Source organism: Hirundo rustica, chromosome 4 (assembly GCF_015227805.2).
Source record: "Hirundo rustica isolate bHirRus1 chromosome 4, bHirRus1.pri.v3, whole genome shotgun sequence".
Classification (NCBI taxonomy): Eukaryota; Metazoa; Chordata; class Aves; order Passeriformes; family Hirundinidae; genus Hirundo; species Hirundo rustica.
This window is the reverse complement of record NC_053453.1, coordinates 63,220,075-63,245,099: the sequence shown is the minus strand read 5'-3', so window position 1 is coordinate 63,245,099 and position 25,025 is coordinate 63,220,075. Positions and strand designations below refer to the sequence as shown.

At 40.1% G+C, this 25,025-nt stretch overlaps 1 protein-coding gene and 1 long non-coding RNA gene across 2 annotated transcripts in view; both read right to left on the bottom strand.

Annotated features, from left to right (window-relative positions):
• The window catches only part of LOC120752097 (potassium voltage-gated channel subfamily KQT member 1-like), a 411,281-nt gene that overhangs the window by 237,434 nt on the left and 148,822 nt on the right, over positions 1-25,025 (bottom strand). The window lies entirely within an intron of this gene.
• On the bottom strand, positions 21,482-24,945 carry LOC120752256 (uncharacterized). The gene is made up of 3 exons (XR_005700649.2): positions 24,815-24,945; positions 24,498-24,688; positions 21,482-23,792 (listed from the first exon to the last, which is right to left on the bottom strand). It is a non-coding gene; the product is annotated as an uncharacterized LOC120752256 (long non-coding RNA).

The window sequence follows — 25,025 nt, the reverse complement described above, 5'->3', positions numbered from 1 at the left end:
TCCAAAGGTGCAGCTTGATCAGCTGACTTTGATTTCACCAGAGACCTACATTGTACAGAGAGTGCCTTCCAAACCTGCACATACACACACATGCACACACACACACAAAAGTGTTTAAGTGCCTGTTCTAAAAGGAGAGGGAAAAAAAAAAAAATTCCAGTCCTCCTGGCTTTAAATGTTTGATACTCTCTGTATCCTGAATGGGCAGTTTTCAAGGGATAAATTTAAACGAAAACCGAGCAGGACTCTCAGTCTGGGCTCAACACCATTCTCAGCACCCAGGGTATGTGTGCAGGAGCTGTCCTGCTTCCCACCACCATTTACAGTGCTGGGTGCTCACACCACGCTGAGATTCTGGTAATGGTCATGAAAAATCTGGGAGTGCCAAGGCTTAGCTGACCTCTGAATGCTCAAAGCAGTACTGGCAATGAATTCTTCCTGTTGCCCAAAATAAAGAAACTCGAGGAGTCATTGTTCTGTGCTATGCTGGGCTTGGGGCTGCTCCTGTTGTCAGCTGGGCTCCCCTGGCACAACCAGCACTTCAGGGAAGACCCAGGTATGATCCCCATGGCTCACCCAGCCTTTTTTGTCTGCCCTGCATCTGCTCACAAGGGCTTTGATGATTGCCAACTGGAAAGGCTGGTTTTGTTAGAAAGCACAGAGGAGTGGAGGATAAAACTTCCCCTTGCAGATTCCCACTAATTGCTTTCCAGAGTTTTCCTGTCCAAAAGGAAAATGTGGTGCTACTCTTTTTCCCTTTTAGTGAAGGCCACAATTTCAATATAAGTTATGGACAGAATAAAACCTATCTTCAAATAAGCAGGTGAATAAAAATGTTTGAAGAGCCTGGATTTATGGATCAAAAGCTTCAGAGCCAGGAAGGCTGCAGTAATATGGGCTTCCATTAGAAACACATGTGCTGAATTTCAAGCAAAATACTTTTGTTTCCCATGCCACCAGATACTAGAAATCAACCATCCATTTTTTGGTCATTGAGGTAAAGGAGCACACTCGATAAAGACATCATTCGTAACATGAAAGAACATTTTTTGGTAACCTGTAAGCCTAAGATTTCATTTTCTTGTGGCTAGCTGCTCGTGTAATGAGAGAGAATGTCTTTTCCCTTCAGAAAATATTTAGGTCTGTGTAAAGTCTTCATTTGAGGGCTCACATTAAATGCTGATTTCATCTGTGACTAAGAAATTATACCAAGGCTGGTACAAATCTGTTTCTAGGCCTTGAAATTCTCATGACTGATAGCATTTAAAATGCAGCCAATTAAAGACTTTTCACCTTTCTTGTGAAAGATGTGGTAAAAATGAGCAACAAAAATCAATTACCTGTTTCAACCTTTGATTCAGAAAAATCAAAGCCAAACTGCAGGTATGTTCTGCTGCATTCTGGACTGCAACTTTTGGGGTTTTTTTGGATGGAAAAGACTCCAGTTGGATTACAAAGCACTTAAAACATTTGCAAAGATGTCTGAATATTTTAGTGCCAGGAAGTAACATTGGATTTCTACCATGCTTAGCTAAGTATATAAATTGCTGCTCCTGATTTTTTTACTGGATCTGTAGTTCAAAACTCATCTGCATGCAATGGTGCAATGATTTTCTTTCCTTTTATTTACCAATGGCTCCATAAGAAAAGAGGAAAGAAAAGCAACAATAAGTGTTTTACAGCTGAGTGAGAATGGAAAATCTTAATTTCTATCTCCATATTCTGGAAAAGTTATGTACAGACAACTAGCAGGTTTGAGGTAAATGCCCAATGATGCTGATAGCAAGAGAGAGTCATTACTGCTATCCTGAACCTGAAATGCCAAAAACCAGCACACCCCAAAACGAGAATGGAATAAAAATTACAGATGAACCATAGAGTTTCTCTGCCTCTGTGCTTCTTACACAGTTCCCTCATTTAATTCAGAAAAAAAGTCGAAGTACAACTGGTGAGTCAAGTTAAATCTTGGAGTTAATCTTGTGATTATGGCATTTCCTCATGGCTGTTCTAATTTGTGAGTTATGATATCAAGATTTTCCTATTGTAAGCTGTTCTTTCAAACACATATTTGGATTAACAACAATACAAAAAAAGTATCTCTATGTGTCCCCCAAAACAAAGATAAATCAGGAGAATATTCCACAGGGCATATCTTATGATTAAAAATACATTAATTGGCCTCTAGGATAATATCCAAGGTATTGGAACATTAGGGAAACAATGGGGCTTTTCTGATGGCTACAAGAGAGCCATTCATTACTTTTGTTGCGTGAATTTCTCCTGGTCAAACCTGGTACCAGTTCACAGTGGCTACAGAAGCCACTTTCCAAAATAAGCACAACCTCCTCCATAGCACCTGAGTAAACCTAAATTGCTCCTATTAACTGCTGATCTTCTCCATTTCGTAAAAGATCACTGCTTCAGGAATCCCAGAGTGACCCAGATAATCATTAATATTTGGAAAGGGTGCACAGAGATCATCTGGTCCAGGCTCTTGTTCAAAACACAGCCATCCTAGGCCAGATAGCCCAGGGCTTGGCCTTATCAAGTGGTGCATCTCTCTGAGGATGGAGAGTCCCCACTCTTCCACCACCACCTGTCCCAGTACCCCATCCCCTTCATGAGGACAAAATATTTCTCCGTACCTAACCCAGCATTTCCCATTGCCCAGCTTGGATCTGTTGCTCCCCTGTTCTGTCACAGGGATGAATTTTTTTCTACACCCTCCCATCAGGTGGCTGCAGACAGCAGCTAGGTTTCCGCTGAGCCTTCCCTTTTTAAGCCTTCCCTTTTTATTCCCCAGGGCCAAGGTTATGTCAGGTACCCCAGTCCTAAACATCTTGGTGATATTCTGCCCAACAGATGGAACAGCTGCAGATTAAAATGCTACACTAAAAAGAAAAAAAAAAAAAATCTAATCTGGTTAAGTGTAACATAAACTAAAGTTTCCAAGTACTAAAGAGAAGTTATTTCTATTTCCTTTTCAGGAGAAGGGTTTCTGATGTGGCCTCAATGCTCTCACATCTTTCAGAAGCACTTGTGCATCACAAGGATTTCTGCAGCGCACCTGGGTGTTGGAAACCCCTTACAAAATGCAGCATTATTCAGTGTTACACAGCAGAAAATACAAGCTGTAATGTTTACCGTGAACTCAGAAACAACTGCACACCTTTCCTCCACCTGAGAAGGGATCTGAGCCACACAGATCATGTATTAGATCAGGAAAAAGAGCCTTACTGCTAATGGAGAATTCATAACCAACTCAGGGGACACATCCCAACCCAGCCGGAGCTTCTCTTGTACTGGATAGTTTTTATTTATCAAATACAAAATAGGGATTTACAGAGCTACAACAGTGGATACATGGGTGTCCAATAATCATATTAGAAACATGCAGAGAACATCTGTAAAACCCAGTTATTTGCTGTTGCTGGTACTCTCTCTCAAACCCAACCCTTACTAAGGCAGCTCAACCACACAATAACAGCTCAATCACATCAAAGCTTCTAAATATGCAATCCTGCATCAGATCTCAGAAATTAACAGCAATATGAGCAACCTTTTAACATCCCTGGTGGTGCTCTTGGTCAAAATACCACATACGTATTACATTTCCATTAATAGTTAGCTATTTCATTTTATAGATAGAAATTAATATTCTAACTTCCTACAAAACCTCATAGATAAACACATTTCTCTCAAATTATTAGTATTTAGTAGTAGTGTTGGTTGAAGACCTTGGGAGTTCCCCACATTGAGCTCTCAGTTGAAAAAACAAACAAACCAGTCAAACAATCCCTAACAACGGAGAAACCATCCCTAGTCTATGCTAAAATAAAAATGCAATTCTGAAATTTAAACCAGATTTTTTGTTTCTGTGGAATGGAGAAAAAATGGTTCTTATGAGCAGTTTGGTCACTTGTTTTGATATTGCCAGCATCTCCCCAGGATATAAATAATTAACAGTGGGATACTCAGAGAGACTTGGATCACTTCCAATATTTCTGTGCCTGAAGCTTTTTAGATATTGAAAATTATCACTATTATATTCCTCCTAAGTAATTGATCTTCAGACTGTAATAAAATTATCACAGTTTCTTGATTAGTCTCAGATTTTAGGAAAAAGAGCTTGATCAGTATTAATACACTTTTAAGATCACCTCCAATGTGGTCTAATTTGCCAGCTGCTGCATTACAAATGCCACACTCACATCAGCCTTATCAGAGAGACTCAACATTCTATTTTAAAACCCTCCCCTAAATATGCACTTTAGTGAAACTGTCTGACCTGTTTATTTATTCATTATCACTGATTCAGTATTAAAGAATTCAGAATTCAAAATGTCAAGGTCAAAAGACCACATATTCCTTCCTACAGGAATTCAAGCAGAATTTTTTTTCTAGCCACACAACATGGACACAAAAATACCTCAAACAGTTTTGGCCAATGACTTTAGGTCATTAAGAGCTAGCTCATATTACTGTTAATTTCCAAGATACAAAGAAATTTTATGTATTTAAGAAGTTTAAATGCTTACTAGCTTGGTCTTTGACAATTTAGCAATAATTTAGTCAACTATTGCATAGGGTTTTAGTGCCTTTGATGACACCACGTTCTTAAGGAAAAATCATTTAATCCAGTTGAACTGTAACTTCAGTTTTTCCTGATGAGGGTCACAATTCAGTACCATTCTTTTCCATTTTTTTTCTCTTTATCAAAGGCAATCCAGCTATACCAGTCCCAAAGCATCTACTTTGCACAAAGTGCAGATTTCCTAGGGAATGGAATGTGAAGTATTTCGAGGCTTCTTGCACATTGAAGTATGATAAGAATTTCTAGTCTCATTGCTGGATAGCAGTGAGCGTTCAAACAAACAAACAGAAAAGTATTAGATAAATTAAATGTTACTTCTAGGGGCCTGTTCAGCTGTTATCCACAAGGATGCACCTTCTTTTATAAAGTGTGGTTCCAGCACTACAACAGAGCAAGGTTAGAAGCATGAAGTCATAGGATTCACAGGATGGTTTGGGTTGGAGGGGACTTCAAAGATCACCCAGTTCCACCCCTTGCCATGGGCAGGGACACCTCCCACTTTCCCAGGTTGCTCTGAGCCCTGTCCAGCCCTGAGCCCAGGTTGGATTAGGTAACCCCACACCTGTCCCAGAGCCCCCAAAGAGCCTCAGTGAACTGCACTGCAGCATCACCCCTCAGGCTGCAGCCGAAGAGCCCTCGGGAGATTTCCCATCCCCAGCTCTCAGACTGGGTCACACGGCTTGGTTGGGCCTTGCACACTTACCGGTGAGCATTTCTCAGGATGGAGATTACACAGCTCACACACCTTCTTCAGACACCTCTCCCAGCCCTTCATCGCTCTCATGGGAAGTACTTCTCCCTTCCAAGCATCTGCTAATCCCTTTAGCTGCAAGTTGTGTCTGCTGTGCACCTCCAAGAAGTGTTTGGGCCTACACAGAGTGTGAGTTCTCTTTGTTCTGAACGACCGCTGGTCAGCAGCAAATAGATACCATTATGTATCTAACACAGTCCAAGTTGCTACCAAGACAATCAACACACATGTGTGTCATAAAATGGGACATTCAGTGATACTTGTGAACCCAGATGCTGTAAACCATGAGCAACCTGATGTCACTGGATACAGGCACTACCCAGACTGAAAGCTCATTCCCCTTCAATCAAGTTTTTCAAAGGACTGTTTTTAATGCAACGATTCTGTGAAATTAACTCCGTAAAAAAGTTGCTCTGCTTAAATATAACTTTGTTTGACACGTGAGTACACTGAGGTCATACCCAGATCTCCATAAACACGCTTGAGGGGTATGAACAGTAAGATATAGGAGTTTCCGCAATAACTGAATTCTGACAAAACCATTTATCATGAACATCAGCTGTAGAGAGAAACACAGGAGGATCAGGGCTTTTTCACTCTTCAGAAAAGGACCTGCCACTGGACCAGTATGAATATAAAACTAAAGCTTCTGAGTAAGGCATGCCCGACTCGCTGTCAGCTTCACTTTAGTGAGTCTTCAGTCCCTTCCATTAATGTTTGCTTTTTCCAGGATATATGTCTTCAGATAGATGTCCTTTAGCTTTTTCACTTTACAGATGTGTTTCTATAATTTCTGCCACGTCGTGTTTTGTGTATGTAGTAATGAGAGGTCGTGAGTGCACTATAAAACAGATCTCTCAGGTCAGGAGGCCTTGAACAAAGGCAAATATTGCTAAAGGCAACATCCCGTTAACTGCTAAGTGAGGGGAACTAGAAAAACATTACATTGTCCTCATCAGAATGTTTTTGCCTCCAACAGCTGGAACTTTTCAATAGAACTATTACTGGAAGAGAGTGACAAAGTAATGTTTTTATCTGTTTATATGGACAGCTACTCATACAAGCCAGGATCAGGCTGTTGTAGGTGTGCTTGCAAGAGATTAGTGGGAACAGCTGGAATTTGAGAAACTCACTCCTGCGGCCAGCTGTTTAAATCAGACATTTTTGGCTCTTTAGCTTGTTGGTCCACCACACATTTGCCTCTTTTTTTTATTTATGTGAACAATGGCTTCTGTTACAATATTTAAAAAACCCCAAGTTATAATAAGGTCTGACAGCTAATTTGATTAAGCAATAACTGGCTTTGATAGATGGCTAAAGCAGTTTATCTTCAGGAATGCCTCATCATCCTAGAAGCAAAACCAAACCAAACCAAGCAAACAAACAAACAAACCCACAAAAAAACCCCAACCAAACAAACAAAACAAAACCCTAAAAAACCCCTGTCTTTTTTTTCTGATTGTATCCAATAAATTCTCTGGAGAATGAAGCCATCTTACTTTCTCCTATGGCATATACAACTTTCTTAGGAACTTAGTTTTATATTTAGTTCTGATCGCCAGGTGTTTTCCGGAGAATAATGCATCAGGCATCCAAGCAGCAGTAACAAAAATCATGACTGACCATCTTTCTGCAGTCAATAGCAAGGACTCCTCCTATGCCAAGACTGAAGTGTGCAACTGTGGTTAAGGTCCTGCACTTAATTACTGCTTTGTGCCATAGCTGAAATTTGGCACTTTAAGATCACACTCTTTTGTAAAAAGACCCTTTATGCTCTGCTGAAGATTGCCCAAAATTTTTGCCTTACACTAGTCAGAGATCACACATCAAAACCACGCACGTGACACACAGGAAAAAGGCATCAAGTTAATGAGGTTATATTCCCAGATTGCCACTAGGATGGATGTGAAATGTGATTTCCACATGACCTTTTCCAAAGCAAGCCATGACACTGAACTCAGTGGGAATCCTCAGTGAGATCAGAGACAAGAAAATCAGTACCTGACTGCACTTGCTTTATTCAGCAGTGCTGAGTGCAGTTTGCTGGATGTGGCAGGAATTTTAGCAGGACAATCCCAAGAGCCCTTCTAAAAGATGGATCTGAACTACTGGCCCTTGAGGAATCTCAGCACTCAAAAAAAGTTAAAGGAGCAGCCAAAACACCATGATACAGCAATCATAGCTCAAGACTTAATCACAAAATATAAACTTCAGACTACGTTCATATCACCTTTTGCAGGTGATTAATTTAGATATCACAGCAACCAAGATTTAGACACTCAGCCCTAGCAGGACATTTCAAAGAAATGCTCAAAACATGCTGGAGTAATTTCATCACCTCTGGCAGACATTACCCAGTCATCTGCCACAGTGGCTGAACTCCCTCACTTGATAACCAAGGGGATATTTTTGAACTGCTTACTCTGTTTTCCTGCACAACAAAAAACTTCTTCAAACACCAGCTTATTCTCCAAACTCCTTAAAATTACATAAAGCCATTTGATTAAGGTAGGAGAGCTGCTGCCAGTGTTTCAGGAAGTCCTGAAGATGACCATCATTGGTATTTGTGCCAGTTCTACCAGTGTGGCTGGAACTGCTGCATGAAAGCTCAGCCCCCCTCTCAGTTCCCCCAGTCCAGGGCACAGGTTGGTGCTGAGATGTTTGTGAAGGGGACCACAATCTACACATCAGAGCCTCTGCAGAAATATGATCCAGCAGTGCCTGAGCCCTGCAGGGAAAGACACCTGGTTTTGTCACGTAACATCCATCCGTCTCGGAGGGGAAGGTTTTACAAAGGAAAGGCACAAAATCATGTCCAGCACAAACACAGGAATAAAATTCTTACAGATTTGTCATGTCTTGAATACTGACACATCACCTAAACACCAAGTGGGTGGAAGTTTCTTCCATTGTCTCCTTGGAGTCACTGAAATACGACCCGTGGGAGGTGAATTTGATCCAACTGGCCCAAGTCCAGCTGTGACAGCAGCAGCTTCATCCACTGCAGACATCAAAATCACCTCTTTATTTTACTGCAGGTGCACAAAGATTTATTTGTGCCTACCCCTGTTTGGAAAAAGATAAGACCCTCAGCATGAAAGGCACAACCAACCAACAAAAACACCCCCAAACAAACATAAAAAGCAGCACTCCTCAAATCTGCTCTTCTATTTTTTAAAAACTTTTAACTATAAACAAACAGCAGTAAGTTTGTTGTGTTTCTGTGATCCTGAGAAGCAATGTCTATGTTCCAGAGTGTTTTCCCAAGCAACTGTATTGTAAAGATGTTTCCTTTGAATACACAGAGAGAGATCAGAGGGGCTGCTCCAGCATTCCCATGGGAAAGTTTAAACTTGTGAAACAAATGTTTTCATTGGCTGTGCTAAATTGCAGTTTAACTCCTTTTTTTTTTTTTCTTTTTTTTAACCAAGTGCAATTTGCAAACCACATTATTACTGCTGCTTTGTCAAAAATATGTAATTTCAAGAGAGTAAAAATAGAATTGCTCCTAAGGGTTTGCAGTTAATGGCTGAGGGACATACAGCAGCATTGTTATTTGCTCACAGATGGGTAACTCGAAATGCTAGCAGTAGTTCAATGTTTAAAAAAACAACTTTTAGAAGTAATTGACTGTTCAATTGCTTTTACTTCTGGATAGTATCAACTCTCTCATTTCCAGTTTATCTGCCTGTCTTCACAGGCCCTGCTGGTAGGATTTGTTCTTCCCCTTAGAAGTCCTGAGGCACTTGTATCCATTATCATCAGTCAGACTAATAATTTTTAATGGCTTTGATGGCAACCCATATTATCATACTCAAGTATTATCACCGTTTGTAAATACCAGTTCTTATTAATGTTTTACTTAGGAAAAAAACCAACGCCTTTCTTGAAAAGCCAACCCAATTTTTAGCCCTGTGTCATAAGAAAATTAAAGTGATTGTAAAGTCTGCATAATTTTTGTTGGCTTTCCATCTGAGTATATCTGAGATGGACTTTTATAACCACTTTGGCAGAGGAGCAGTGATCACAATTATGCTTTGTTCTAATAAAGCTACTAAAAATAGAAGCAGCAAAGATGAAAAAAGGGAGCTCCCATTAGTGGTGCCCCACAAACAGGAAAGACTGCAATATAAACTTCCATTTTATTAGACACCAGAGAATCAAAGCACACAAGAGGCTCTGCAACATCCCAGCTGTGGGAAAAGATTCAAGAGGAACTTAGATTTTACTGGACATCAGAGAGTCCAGACATGTAACTCAAATTCATAGGAAACCAAGCATTGCACTCCCCACAGACAGTATGTTATGAAATAGGTGTTGATCAGAGATTTGATCCTGCATTCATGCCCTCTGCTGTGTACATGCAAATGTCAGTAAGTGCAGCCAGCACACATGCAGCCTGCAGGAGATCCTGTCTGTCTGCAAGAACAAAGCTCTGCGAAGCAGGACACTTTGGCACCCTTCCTGACTCTTTCACCAGTCTCCAATGTGCGATCTCAGGAAAAAAAATCAAAACATTCCCATGGGTCAGGCTTCCTCTACCCATATATAAACCCATATGTATTTATGTTTATACAGCACTTGTGATTGCCAGCTAGAAGGCGGTCTGTGAAAGCAAGGAAGTTTGTAAGTGTTGCTAATATTGCTCATTTTCCTACACATCACACTTGACTCTGTACTTTAAAAGGTTAATTGTTATTTCTACAGTAAGTTAACTTCTTCAGTTATAGAAGAGCTCTCTCTCAAATAAAAAACAAAGCAGTCATTTCTGAACCACTCTCTCCAACCCCAGTGAGAGGAGCCACCCAATTAAAACGCAATGCTGTTTTGCAGATTATAAAAACAGAACAATGTATTAAAAGCCACATAGACATCTTTTACCAGAAGGGCAGAAAATGATACAAGAGCAAGATTTTTGAAAATAACTGTTTAAAAATTTAAAAAAAAAAAAAAAAGTAGTTTCAGAATATTTATTCTTCTGCTGAGGCAGCTGTCCAAGAGGACCAAATTCTACATCTCAAGAATCATTTAAAGCGATGGTTTTCCCCGGTCAGTCAAGGCTATGAGACTCAAAATTAATGCCATCTCTAAACTCTAAAACTTTGTGCTAAAGACTCTTTTCCTGAAGGCTGGTTTCGAAATCAAACTGCTCACTTTTTTCCAGGGAGCCAACAAAAAGAAGGCAGAGGCTACAGAGCACAGTGGTGGAGCAGAGCTGTAAACCCAGCTAAAGAAGAAGTGATGCCTTGGGGTGGCTAACTAGAGCAGGGGCTAGACAGAGTGAAGAGAATAAAGTGGATATTTACTAAAGGCCTTTGATAGGTACTCCTTGGGCAGCCAAAAGCCTCGCAGAGACTACAACCAAGGTAGACAGTGGTCATGAGTTTTTCAGACAGATATACATTTGGTCTATTTGCATATCAGGGGTTAATCCTCCAATTACAGCTTCAGGTAATGAAGTCACGTACTCCCAGTTTCCTCCCCTGATTCACTTTTGTTTATACTTTTTGGCAGATCATGTCCTTGGTTCTCAGGCCTGGAAGGATTGGTTTATCTACCAAACTGTGAAGAGAGCTTACTAACACTCTGTATGAAGTTCCGAGTTATACACTAATGCAGTACAGGATCTGAAAAACATAAAAGCTAAAGGCATCAGAAGGACAGCCAGGGACCACAGTGTGTACTGCCTGTGAGAGGTCATCCCAGGACACACGGGGAAGGCTGTGCAGACTTCCCTGTGGGGAGAGGCATCTCTGCAGCGCTGACACACGGTTTTCCATGGAAAGGGTGTGGCCAAGGATAACACCATGTTTCTTAAGTTAGCTCACTGCCTCTCAGCAGAGCCCTTTCAGAAAGTGGGAAGAGGTAGGAAAAGAAAAGCAGCTGACTCGTTTCTCTTTCTCTTCCTCTGTCCCTTCCAACCCTCCCACTCCACTATTATCGTCACACCAATTTATAAGCTGCAGCAAACAAGAAGGCAGGAAACAGGCTCAGAGGTGCATCTACTCCATCTGTCTCTTCTCCAGGCACCGTGGATGGAAGCTCATAATTAACAGGAAGTGTTTCAGTGTTTTGACTAGGCCAGAAAAAGCAAGGGTTTACCTAAAGTAACACTGGCAAAGCCGCTATTAATATAGCACATAGTCCTTTAATGAGGTAATCTCTGAACCATCAGAGCCCTTCTCTGTGTGCCCCCAGACTGACGTCTGACCTCAGCAGCCACCAGAGGGGAAAACAAAGAGTCCATGACAACATGGCTAATAACACACAAACCCCACAGCTTGGGCTAGGCTTTTATTGACACAGGTTACGCCGCAGCTGACTTCCACCCCAGGAGCTACAACAACAAACCAAGCGCAGCCTAGACACGGCCTGAATGGCTGTTGTGACAGAGTCGTGGCACTGAAGAATGGCTCTCACAGGCCATCAGAATTATCCTTTCTGGCAGTGGTGAGGTATCTGCCCAGCTCCAGGCTCATGTTATGATTGGGTATTGTTGGCCCTTTGGGAATTGCCCATCATTACCGTGTGAACAAAAGCCACAGGTCTTTCCGTCGAACTGGGCAAGCCATGGATGGCCCTTTGTAGAAAACTGATAATTGATGTGTTGAAACGTCCCCAAAGCCCTTCATTATACTTTACTGCGTAGGGCCAGTGGATAATCAGAGGAGAACGCCAACAAAACCCAAGGAGTCTGCTGAGGCAGCAAGTGCTAATGCAATTTTTTACCACAATATATAAATAACCCCTCAAGTTCCCCTCATAAGCATATGTGGTAAAAGGAGCATGCAATGCTTTTATCACGCAGCTCTTGTGTTGCTTTAGAATAGTTAATCAAATAAAAGCTTCCAGAGCTCTGACTAATGAAAATCTACACCCTACATTTGCTTTGGCAGTTGGACACCAATATTATGTTACTAAAGCAATGGAGTTTTAATACAAAAATGAGCGAACTGAGGGAATTATGCTAAGAGAAGAAAGATGAGAGGAACAAGGAGGAACAAGATGGTGTTAAATTCACAGAACATGGTTAGCCAGATCCACTGCTGCACCCTTCTCTTCAGGAAGGTCTCCAGATCTCTGTACCAATATGAAAACATCTATGTGTAAATAAACATAGCACAGAAGTGCTTATAAATTAACATTCATCTCCACCTCATCCAGCTATGCCTGCCTTTACAAAAATTGCTGCCTGTGGGTGGAAGGAAATCGCTCAGATGCCTCCCTACATCACACTTATGCTCTCCATGCTGTGCCTAAATTTTAACATCCACTGCCAATATTCATACTTCCGTTCTTCATTTAAAAATTTTGATATTACAAACACACATCAATGTAAATTAATCACACTAATGTCAAATAAAGCTTCTCCATTTATTTTCTCTCACAATTTTAAGGTGATTTTGGATATCTGGAAAACCAGAAAAAAATAAAATTTTTCATGGACAGTTTCTGGAGGCCAAGGGAATTTTTACTTGCATTTCTCTTGCTATCAACATTCGTATATTTCTATAAATTTTAAACAAGAGCATCTCATTGCAATCTATTGAGCGGAAATAAAACACTTCAGCTGAGTTAATCTCAACATGAAAATGCATGTCCCATTGCCACAGAGAAGTTCGAGTTCAGATGCCATTTATGTTAGGCTTTCTGTAACTCCCATAATAAATTCCAGTTGTATAACTCCATGATGAGTTGCACAAGACTAACCATGATACATTACAAACAATACTGGTTAAAGGAAAACTGTTATTTTATGTGAGAAATAGCCCTCTGGTCAGCTCAGGCTTCAGGAAACAAATGCTTCTTCGATTTCAGGCCTTGGAGGGAAATGTACTGCTTGGAAAAAGCAGGTATATTAAGTTGTTTTAAAACAAAATGCTTGCAATGCATTCAACTAAATTCTAATGGGCACCAAACTGACCTGAAACAATATACAGCAATTTGGGTTTCCTGCTGTGTTTTGGCAATATTTCAGGCTCTCACATGGAAAAAGTAGATTTAGTAGACACTGGATTTTCCACCAGACAATGGTTCTCCAATAGGTTCTGTCAGTAATTGAAATTATTCAATATTTCAGGGTATACAAGACCGTTTCCCCTCCTTTACTCCTCCTGCCCCTGCTATGCACACAAAAAAAGGCCAAACTAGCAAATGGGAAGGGTAAAAGAAAATTAAATTACACCAGACACCAACTGCCATCCTTGGATATCTCAGTTTTATTTTCAGGGCCCCTGAAATAATAGTTTCTTTCTCCAGTTAACCCATTAATGAGCAGACACAGACAATCCCTCATCACACCAGGCTGGGGCTCCAAGGAAATTTACCAGCCACTCATCCAGAACTTATTCTTCTTCTGCAAATGCATTCCTCTTTTCTGGATATCTCACAAAGGATATCCCAGGTTAGCTTTAAAAGTGGGAATACCACTGGTCATGAAGAAACATGACTGATGAGCTGGTCAGTTTATCAGTAACCTTTGCTTGATGGGAGTTGAGAGAATCTTGGCCAGCTCACAAAGTGGGAACTAAACTCAGTCAGCTCATTCATATGTGTCATACCCCACAGAAACCAGGAATATGATACCACACACCTCTAGACCACTAATTCTTTTACCTTTTAATCATTTTCATGGAGCACCAGAAGCTCATCTTCCTAATCAGTAAGAGAGCCTTGAAAAGTTGAGGCAAATGCAAATGTCACTGAAAGGTTCAGCTCCTGCATCCACTGATGATGGGGAGTCTATATAAATAAAAAACCTGCTCCTAGATCAGTGGCCAGGGGAATTAACTGCAGCAGGGAAATTAACTCCTCACAAATAACTCAGGTTACAGGTGGAAGGGTGGGAGCAGTCTGGCACAGAGAAGTTAATGTACAGAAAAATGAAATTATACTTCTCCTTCCCTTTTCCTCCCCTCTGTCCACTTCCACACAGTGGTCTGAAGCAACTCTTGGTCCAGAAACAGCAGAGAAAAAGGAGGTTCACCTTTCACATCACCAAAAAACCTATCAATAGCAAAAATTTAAAAATGACAAAATTCAAAACAGCCACACCTCTCATGTAGGCCGTTCAAAGCACCAACCAGAATCCCCTTAAGTGAAACCCTTAAGCTTTACCCAGATGTCCATTACACAGCAGGTGACTCCTTCCAACACAGTATCTCAGAAGGGGCTGGGAGCCAAAGTTTCAGCTTGGTGGCAAACAGAGCATAACAACAAAGAGCTAAAATCCAGTTCAATCCTTCAAGGAATTCTTTACATCCTCAAAAGTGAGTTTCATGCTTTATCTCAGATAAACTTTAAACATACTTCTAAACTTCTTTTACTTCAATACTCTCACCAGACTTCATATCCAGCTTGCCTAACCCAAAAGGAGAAATGTCCTAAGCCAAAGCAATAACATGAAAATATTATGGTTGAGTAGCTCAGTTTCCAAATGACATATATTGGCAGTAGCTGTTGGGATTGTTGGAAAATTTAATTAAAAAATTAAATTTTATTGTGCCAAAAAATCCCTATGCCTGGAATCATATAACACTGTCCCACTGATACTAGTACACAGAAACCAGAAAAACAGAGAAAAGGAGCAATTTCTGCCCAGGGGTTTTAAAAAAATATCACTGTTTTGAATCATTTTAGTTACTGAGTGCCCAGCAGGATATTCCTAAAACACACTCTGGAAATCTGCATATTCTTAAAGATTGCGAAGATTCACAAGGGTGCATTACAAGACAGATTTATGCTTCTGAAAGAACTCGATTTTAAGCACAACCTTGCCTAACGATTAATATGCAGAAATGTGTCAGAAAGCAAAAGTTCTGAATAGTGTTTATTTTTGGGAAGTGCAGGGTGACTGTGCTAGAAACACAGGCACAAAGGATAAAGAGCAGAATGTTGAGATCCTTCTGCCAACAATTTCCCCTCATGGTGACTTCCCCACCAAATGTCTGACAGGCTTTGAAATAATAATAATAATTTTATAAACCAAAAGATTAACATCCACTGGAACAAAACCCAAACAATTGTGAAACTGGAACACAAAAATAGCTAAACCAGAGAGAGAGAAGCAAAAAATATATTCTCTATAGCTACCGTATTATTGCTGCATTCGTGGGTTTAATTAAATTGGTGACTTTAAGTACCAGTAAACTAATTTTGTTTTCTTGGGGGGTTTTGGTTTTTTTTTGTGTGTTTGTTTTGTTTATTGTAAGGGTTTATTATCAACACTTGTTAGGAACTTGGGATGCAGCATTAAAATAAATGGGAATGCGATAATGAGAGTTAAAGAATATTGATTGGAGCACTAGAGCTACTGGGATTTACATTTTAAGACAGGCATAAATAAAAGCACCTCTGCCAAGGGAATAATGTCAAAGCCAAGCCTTCAGAAATGAGGAAACTCCTGTTAAAAGTACGCATTTTCATACAACCACAGGCAAATATTCTACAGAAAAATGCTAAGTGATCCTGCCGTTAAAGACTGGGTTACACACACAAGGTTGAACATACAATGAACCTCCAGCCTCTGAATTATGGCATTTGAACCACTGATGTCCTTCTAATGCCATTTTTTATATGTAATAATTCTGCATTTTTCATCTATGTGCATTTGCAAAGCACACACAAATAACATCAGTTTGATGGAACTTCCCTGATTTACTGCAGCAATAAAAATCTAAAGAGCCTATGCAGTAAAGAGAGATCTGGAAGAGTTTCAAACTCAAAGAATTTGTTCACTTCACGCAAAAGAATGAATCTCTGAAAAATGAGGGAGCCCATTGGGGTGGGAGGCCCATTTTGGTAAGGAAAAAGGCTCTTTCAGAAAAGCAGCATTTTTATGGGTTGTGCAGTTCTGACTACAGTAGAGACTAAAGTAAAATGCTAAAGCAAATAAGAATTGCAGAAAAACAATGTAACAGAAGCAGTTAATCGTATCTGACTTGAATATATCTTGTATTACTCAGTGTACTCTAGAGATACAGCATTTTCACTTCAAATATTGCATTTCTGGACAAGATGTTGAAAAGAAATGCACAGCATTTACAAGCACACAGCCACAGTAAAAAAGCTGCTGTCACATCCCATGGCAGTTGTGACAAGCAGAGAATCCTGGGAGGACACACTCCACCAACTCCACAAAAGAATCAAGCACAGACAATTGATTTCTCTCATCTGAGTCTCTGCAGAGCCTCCACAATGTGACAGCTTATCTGAAAACAGAACCAAAAATGGGTTCTGAAAACACTTCTCATAGAAGTAAATTGTATGGAAAGGAAATCATAACAAGGACACCATAAAAAATACTTGGTGAAATGGAGAAAATGAGTAATCACTGAAACATTGACTCAAATTAATCAGTACTGAGGTGGAATATGTAGAAATTCCCTCAGAATTCCTTGTTTGCTTTTACTCCCAGTGTGCAAGCACCAGTCTCAGGGACATGGACAAGAGGTGTGACACAGGCTGCAGCTGTCAGGTCCTTGTGACAGAGCTTTGTTGTTTCAGTGAGCAGCAAAAGAAACTTCTGCTCAGTGTCAGCAGCTTCAGCCCTGACATTAATTAATAAAGGGAACCCAACACCCTCTCCTTGTTATACAAAATGTGTGTAACGGTGAGGGCTCTGTTGTGTTTTCAAAGGAGCTGACATCCTAGATGAGGTTTTATCTGTGTGCCAGTCATCCAGATCATACAACATGGATTGGAGGACTGTAGCATGTGGCAGGAAAAGAAGAAGTTTTCGGCTCAGAAACGCTGTCAGGCCTTACTTCCAGGGAATAATCGGGTGCTTGATTCCTCCCTCACGGTATTGAAAATGTCCCACCACATTTTATTTAGATCCTCAACAAGTCAGGAAAATAAAGCATTATGTAAGGGGGAAGTCAGTTCAGAAGGAAGACATCATCTAGTTTAAAGTTAAAACCCCCCTTTGTTCTTCAGTGAAAACAGGCTCTCTTAGGGACTTAGAACAAGTCCTTTCCAGAGCCTTTTCCTCTCTGTCAGCCTCACCTTGAAGAGGAAGAGTCATACAAGAGGGACACAAACATCATTCAGTGTTCATTCAAAGATAAAACCCCAACTTATTAGCAAAATGCAAACTTGGAAAGGACACACTGTTACTCTAGTTTTTCTAAGTTTTTTATTAGCCTTTTGATTTTCATAAATGGAGTCAGATCTTTTAGTTACTGTTAAATATTAGAGCAGTTTTTCTACCTTTCCCACAGAAGTAATATAAACAAACCCTTTGTTTTTCATTCTTTGTCCTTTGTTTGCATATTTCTAACCTGAAAACAATTGTAACTGACAATTCGTCTAGCCACTGAGGCTGAGGGGTGGAAACCCCAAAAAGCCAATCTTCTGCTAGACCCACAAATGTATAAAAGTAAAAGAATAAACAAAGGAGTCTCTTCTCTCCGCTCTTTCACCTAGGAGCTGGATCAGAGGAACCTCTGCAAAAATCTCTTGTCTGCGTGTGATTGCTTTGCGTGTCTCAGTGACAACACACCATTTTTTTTTTAATTCACAGATTTTGCCAAAACCAAGCATCAGCCAATTGAAAAGAAAGCTGTGCCATGACAATTTGACCTTTTTGCTGCCTTTGTAAAAATCGTATTTGAGGGCACCTGCCTGGGCCAGAGCGGTTCACACTGAAGGCAGGAGGGTGAAGTGTCCAAACTCCTTTACAATCTGGCTCTCCAGACTGGGAGGTGTGTGAGGTTCTGCAGGTCTGCCTGCTGGACTTGCTTGGGGGAGTGACCAAAGGCACCACAGCAGGACAAACTGCCCGGAACCCGCAGCCAGGAATTTCTGTGCAGGGTAAAGAATAAAATTGGCTTTTTATTGCAGCAGAATCAAAATCCTGGCTGGGGAGAACAACCATCTGTTTTCCAAGTGTAATGCCAGAGCTGCAAACGAGGCTCCAACATCCTTCCACTCTGAAGGAGACAGCAGGGTAAGAGATGAGACTGATGTGAGCAGTTGCCATGCCAAATTCCTGGAGACTCTCTTTGCCACCTCATTCTCATTTGGTTTGTATTCCTGACTTCTTGGTGTCCTCTGAACAGACCATCAATGAGAACAGGTGTGGAATTAGGCAAATAAAGCAGGAAAATTTCCCTCTTCTTTTGCAGAATGTGTTTTGCATCCAAATGCATATAATTTTATTTGGTTAAAGAGTGATCTAATGCAGCAAATTGGTGCTGTAGTTTTTCAAGTTGATGATGGCTGGCCATGGCTGTGCCCTGCAAACATCCCGGGTTTGTGTGTAATAACTGGGTTGAATTAATCCTTTAGGAAGCAGGAAGGTTGGTTCTACTACATTTCTTGCTATATTTTGAGAAAAGGCTGGTTTTTTTCTGAAGTGTTTGTTTTTTGGTTTTTTTTTTTTTTTTTTTTTTTTTTTTTGAACTATCCACAATTTTTGTGTTGCTTCTTTTAACTAATGGCATCATTACTACTCCCTAAATAACTAAAATATTACCCAAACTCCAGAAAAACATAATCTCTTACTTTTTTCTAAAACAAAGTGTTGTGTTTTGGTCCTTCCAGGCCATCAAGCTCTTTCTGCTACACTTTGGTAAAATACCACAAGTACCACCATGACTCAGGGAGAAAATAATCCATGGAAAAAACCAAACAACACCTTCTGTCTCTGAGGTCTGACACTCCTTGAATTAGGATCTGTAAGGGAAACTAGTTATCTTCATGCTATGTTGTACATTTATAGTATTGATATTAAAAATTAATTTATAGTATTATGCCATGGAGACATGAATTGGTGAGACATTGATAATGGATATACCCATGGTGGATTTCAGATTATTTCAGTGACCAGTAACTGAAAGAAGTATTAGATAAATTAGATATTTTAGAGTAAAACATTTAGCCCAGTACAATGCTATTGAACAAACTTATCACAAAAGAAAACTTTTATGCTATTCTTAGTTCACATGCAGAGCTGGGAGATGCAGAAGCTGATGTCAATACAAGAATCTAGACCCCAAAATATTTATTTTTTGGTGGCTGAGATCAACTGATTTGGCAAATATAACTGGTAAGTATACACTTAAAAAATTAAATATAGAACTACAGACAACAGTCAAAAGACACTATTTAAATATATTTCTTAATGCCCTAATACGATTCATGAAACAAAAACAAATAAACACAGCACACACAAAATAAAAGTAGCTATGGCATTTCATAGTTGTTTTTTTTGTTGTTGTTTTTTTTTCCTAAATCACTGGTGAGAACATGATAAACCTTCTTTGATTCATTTGAGATCATCATTCACAGCAGGACTCAAAACAACAAACCATCCCCAGAGGGAAACACAGCGGTACATTTTCCTATAGAATTCTGCATTTTGTTTTCTGTCTTCATATATGACAAAATTTTTTAACAATTGCTACCCTTTAATTAATTTTCAACTTCTTTTGATGGCACTAGATATTATCCTAACATATAAATGTCCTAATTTTGTTTCAAGAAGCCCTAGTTGCAACACTGTATTGAGTAGTATTGCAGCTGACACGAAATAAGTGTTCTACCAAAACTAGATCTTAAATAGTCTGATTAAAAATACTTTGCCACCAAGGAATTTTTGGACAGTATATTTTTGGACAGTATTTGGCAACAGACAAACTGGATGGGGAAGATCATATAAATAACGGACACTGAAAAAAATCAGGATACTGGAAATAGTTCCATTTTCAAGAGCCTGGACTTTACCATACTATTTTTAAGGCCTATGTATTTAGAGGTTTTCCTATTGTTAGATTGACTAAAAAGAACTAAAAAATAAACCCAAACCAAACAAATAAAAACCACAAACAAGCCAAAAGCCTAAAATAATCCTACGTTCCTCCTTCAGTGTATAACCACAGAGTTTTCTTCATTCATCGTTAAATAATAATAATAAAATATTCAAAGGATATATAAAAGCAGGTATTGAATACCAAACATCCAGACATAGAATAGCACAGGTTGGACACAAACCATGAGCCTGAGCTTCAACAAGGAGGTTGATTTCCCAGCTTTGGCCATAACTCAGACTGCACAGTGGGAATGATTTATTTGTGGGATTTGGTTATCGCTTCCCTTGTGTTCCTGCTTTGGAGTTGCCACAGTTACGGATGGCAAAGGAGCCCCAGTCCAGAGAGAGAGCTACTCTGAAATACTGCAGCAAAAATATCTGTGTTCTTATTTGGCTGGGGCAACAGGAGAAAGGCCAAAGTATACATTTGTAGTAGTGTTTGAATTAATATCTCCTAGAAAACCCCCAGTGGGGTTGCCAGGAGGGGAAGCCAATGCCAGAACTCAAAGGATAGAAGGGACTAAACCAATGAAGGGAACTCTTCCCCATTTCCTAAAATACATAAAGCTGAGGGAGAGGAAATCAACACAGCAAGTTCCCAGCTAAGAGCAAAGAAATAAGGATATGGATGGTTTGATCCGGGGCTGTTCTGTGCAGCATCACAGGGAAGAACAACACATGGAGAAACAGCCAGCAGGCGTGGATGGCAACCTCCCCTTTCCCATTCAGAACAGCTCAACGGCCCCACAGCTCTGGGAAACACCCCTTTAAACAGCAACCTACCCTCACAAAAAAAGATAATGTTTCACCAGCCCAGACAAAAAGTACCTATTTCCCTGCTCACCTGTCACCATGCAGCTTTAAGATAAAAAGCCCAGCCCTCCCCACACAGAGACCCACAAAGCAGAAGTGCATATTGTGCACACATGTCAGGGAGAGGTGGCAGGGCTGCCAGATGTTTGGGTCCGGCTCAGTAACCAGACACCACACAGAACTGAATAACAGGTAAAGAACCCTTCTCCCCCACAATGACATTTGCCTCCTTGGGAGACGACAAAATCAGCTCAGCTTCAGTGAAAGTGATTCATCACTTTATAATGACAAACCAGAAGCCTCAGGAGGAACACGCTACCCTCCCAGTTCTTTGTTTTTCCAGGGGTGAAGAACAAAGTGGCATCAATTAATTATTAATTGAAAAGATCTTTTTGCATGAAAGATGGTGAATTATTGTGCTTTGCTAACAATAGTTAAGTTGTTTCTGAGCAAGACTTCTGAAATATTTCAGTATTTTTCTTCATGTAATATACAGAGATTAATTGTCCAGATGTTTCCTTGGGTTTTGTTCTCTCTTTCTCACATAATAAAAATCTTTCAGCGCACTTTTTTTTCCCAATAAACCCACAGTCCATCTGTTATACTTTGCTGGAGACATAAAACAGCACTACATGTGTGTTACAATCATTCTAAAAAGTAAATCTTCACAATTTTCTTTTACAAATAAGGTGAAAGATTCCATTTTTATTTGTTAGGTAATGTCTTGATATGTTGCCCTTTGCCCTAAAACAAAGCTCTGCTCACTAATACCTTCACCTTTGCTTCTAATGTCATGGGATAAAATATTCAAATTCTGAGTCAGACCATCAAGTATTCCTGTCTCACAGCAGAAAAACTCTGTGGAAAAATACAGCAGAGCAAGTCTTCAACAGCTCTCTCCAGTTTAAACAAAACACAACTGTTTAAAACAGTTTAGAACTAATCAGTCTCAGGCTGTCTTGAGTGAAGTGAATAATGGCAAGTGTGCATTTTTATTTCTGTATGTATTACAAGAAGCATTTGTTCTGTAAACTGAGCAAGTGAAAACACAGATTAAAGTGTAGGAAGTGTCAAAACCTACTTCCTAGATTGCTGCTGCAAAATGAAAGTCCTGAAGCAGAACTGTAAGAATTTTTTTTTTTTTTTTTTGCTGTAGCCATGCAGAATTGGCAGTTTTCAAACCTGGTTTCCAAACATAATTTTGCGAAGCAAAATTTCAAAGCCACAGTAGACTCAATGATTTTTAGTTTAGTTGATACTAGAAAAAAAAAAAGAGCCTCCGAAATCTTTCTCATCTAGTCCTTCAAAATCCCACATCAAAAAACCCAGCAGGAGAGTATTGAATAAAATAGTAAGGTAAGACCATGTCAAGAAGACCTACATCAGCAGATATGTTATAGTCACAACTTCCACAGATTTGAAGGAAAACTTTATGCAAAAACAACGTTCTGATGAGGCAGATGAGATCTGAAGTGAGGTCTAGTATTTGTTGGAAGATTTCAGTCTCTTGAAGGTTTCCTAAGCGTCAAACAGGTTTTGCACAGGACCAAATCCAAACCGGTGCCGGTTTGCAACACAACTCATGAATCTTTCTCAGAGGATGTGCCAGGATGTCCTCGAGTCTTGCAGGAACACATAAAAGTTTTCTAGCTACTTGATTTCTCTTCTTTTCTGCCCTTTAAAGCATGGACCTGGGCTTTTCCTTCACATGAGACATGCCAGATTTCCCCATCCACGAGGAATATGTACTTTCCCTAAAATAAGAAACCACTCATATCTAAGCAAAACCAACCATCTGCATTAATTAGTAAAAGACCCCAAAGGATAATTTACATGTTTACATAATCACTATTTCACTTGTGGCAAAAGAGCATAGAAACACAGCTAACATTAAAAAAATACTTCACAGGATAGGCATTGAATAATCTATTTACATTTTTAGCATAGTTAAAAGTCCAAGAGATTACTTACATTAGTTTATACCTTAATTTTCAAAACAAGATCTCATTCAAAAATATTTTTCCCAGCATCAGCTGCATCCTCTGACAACACAGGTGCTCTTCTCACCAAGTTATAAAACTGAGATTTTTTTCATATTTCAAGACAAACAAGTAGCGACATTTTAGTCATTTAGCAGTATCCTCATTTTCATTACTACCACTACATGGTTTCAGTCTCTATCTCAACACTATGACAAAAATGTGCTTCCAGGCAAAAAGGAAGACCTGAAATCACTTAAATATAGCCAGGATATAACACATGAATATCAGTTACAATAGCATTTTAATAACCACTTTTAAGAAGCCACTGTTTTAAGCAAGAAGTGATGTAGTTCAGGAAATCAGAACACTCAATCCACAGCTATTATTGTCAAAGATGAAACAGGGAGGTATTATAACATCTCCTTGGTTTTCTAGCTGTTGCTTGAAAAAACCTAGAATCTTATAAATAGACTATTTATAAGAGGTTGGGAAATGTCATAGATGGATTTGCTCTCATTTACGCTGTGCACGCTTGCGACACTTCTAAAGAGTTTTCCATACTCACTGGAGAATGTTTAGGATGTGCAAGTGAAAACATGTTTAAAACCCACTACTCCTGTCATTGTTTTCTGGGAATCTGGTGGTAACCAGCTCTTGCAAAGTGAGGACACTGTTTCAGAAAAGCCTTTGTTTTCCTGGAAAGGCATGGGAGGAACTTAAGGAACAAGGCAGGAGAAGAGAGAAGAAAACCTTTCTTCCTCTTTGTGAGAGACCAAAATTCCTGTGTAGCTCAGGTGGGTTCTCCTTCTCTCGGAGAGCTGTCTTTGGACTCATTATGGCCTGTTTTAAAAGGCAAAGTCAGCATATGGTATCCACTCCAGGCAACACCACAAAGCAAACTTCCCAACTTGATACGGGACGCCAGGCTGGCCGTTGTCACTTTGTGGCACTCAGAGTTTTAATCAACACCCCCAGTTCTCCTTTTCCTCAAGGCTGAGTACTATTACACATTCAGACACGAAAAACAAACAAGGGAAAAAAACAAAACAAAACCAAGCAACCAACCAACTCAAAACCCCAAAGGTTTCAGTGAGCAATTTTCTTTAAGTGACAAAGATTATCATTCACATCCCCTCTCTTATGAGTGTAACCTGCTTATTATGTCAGCCAGCATGTGCTGAAATCATGAAGAAAGAAGGAAGAAAGAAAAGTACTTCTCTGATAAATGCATTCAAAAGGACAAAGTCACCTGTTAAAATCTCTACAGCTGCCAGAGTTCCTATGTGGGCACAGAAATCTTCATTTAAGTTTTCTGACGCAAGTTCAGTGTTTTCACATGAATGTAAAAGTAACACTGTGTAAATGCTCACCAAAAAAAGCCAACTGAAGGCTTGACATTGGAACCTTACCCTGGCTTTGGTGTATCTGGAGGGATGCTGTAACATGAGCTTTTCAATAACACTTAATAAATATTTAGGGCCATCCATTATAAACGGTGGGTGCCACATGCAGAGCTGGGTGGGGTTGTTCTTTACAGCCACTCACCATCTGGTATCCCTGAGGAAAGCGATCTCCTGAGCCTGGCTTCACTGCTGTGGTGTTAAATTACTTTCCTTCCTCTGCCCCCATTCACTTGCACCAGGAGTCGAGTAGATTCACCTGTCTGCATCCCCTGCAGGACCATGTTCCGCAGCTGCTTCTGTCCCCAGCATTTAATAGACTGTTACATTATTCTACTGCATTTAATTGGCAGAGGAAGGAACAATACCCACGGGTTAGTGTTCAAAGGGTCAAACCAGAGCAGCGAATCCCATGCCTTTCCCTCAGCTGCCGCTGCTGTAAGGAGGCTACAAAACCTTTACCTGATGAAGAGTGCTGGGTCAGTGAGAATCATTAGAATTCAGTCACCACTGCATTTCCCCTTCCCTTTTGTGTGCCAGAGCATCCAATTTCACGGAAGAGGCACAACAAGGTGCTGCATCTGGCCTCAGATCCTTGGGAGCGAATAGAAGAGTGAGCAAGTGACCTCCCTGTATGCAGCCTACTCGTAAAGCAGGGCACCTGCTCCCCCTA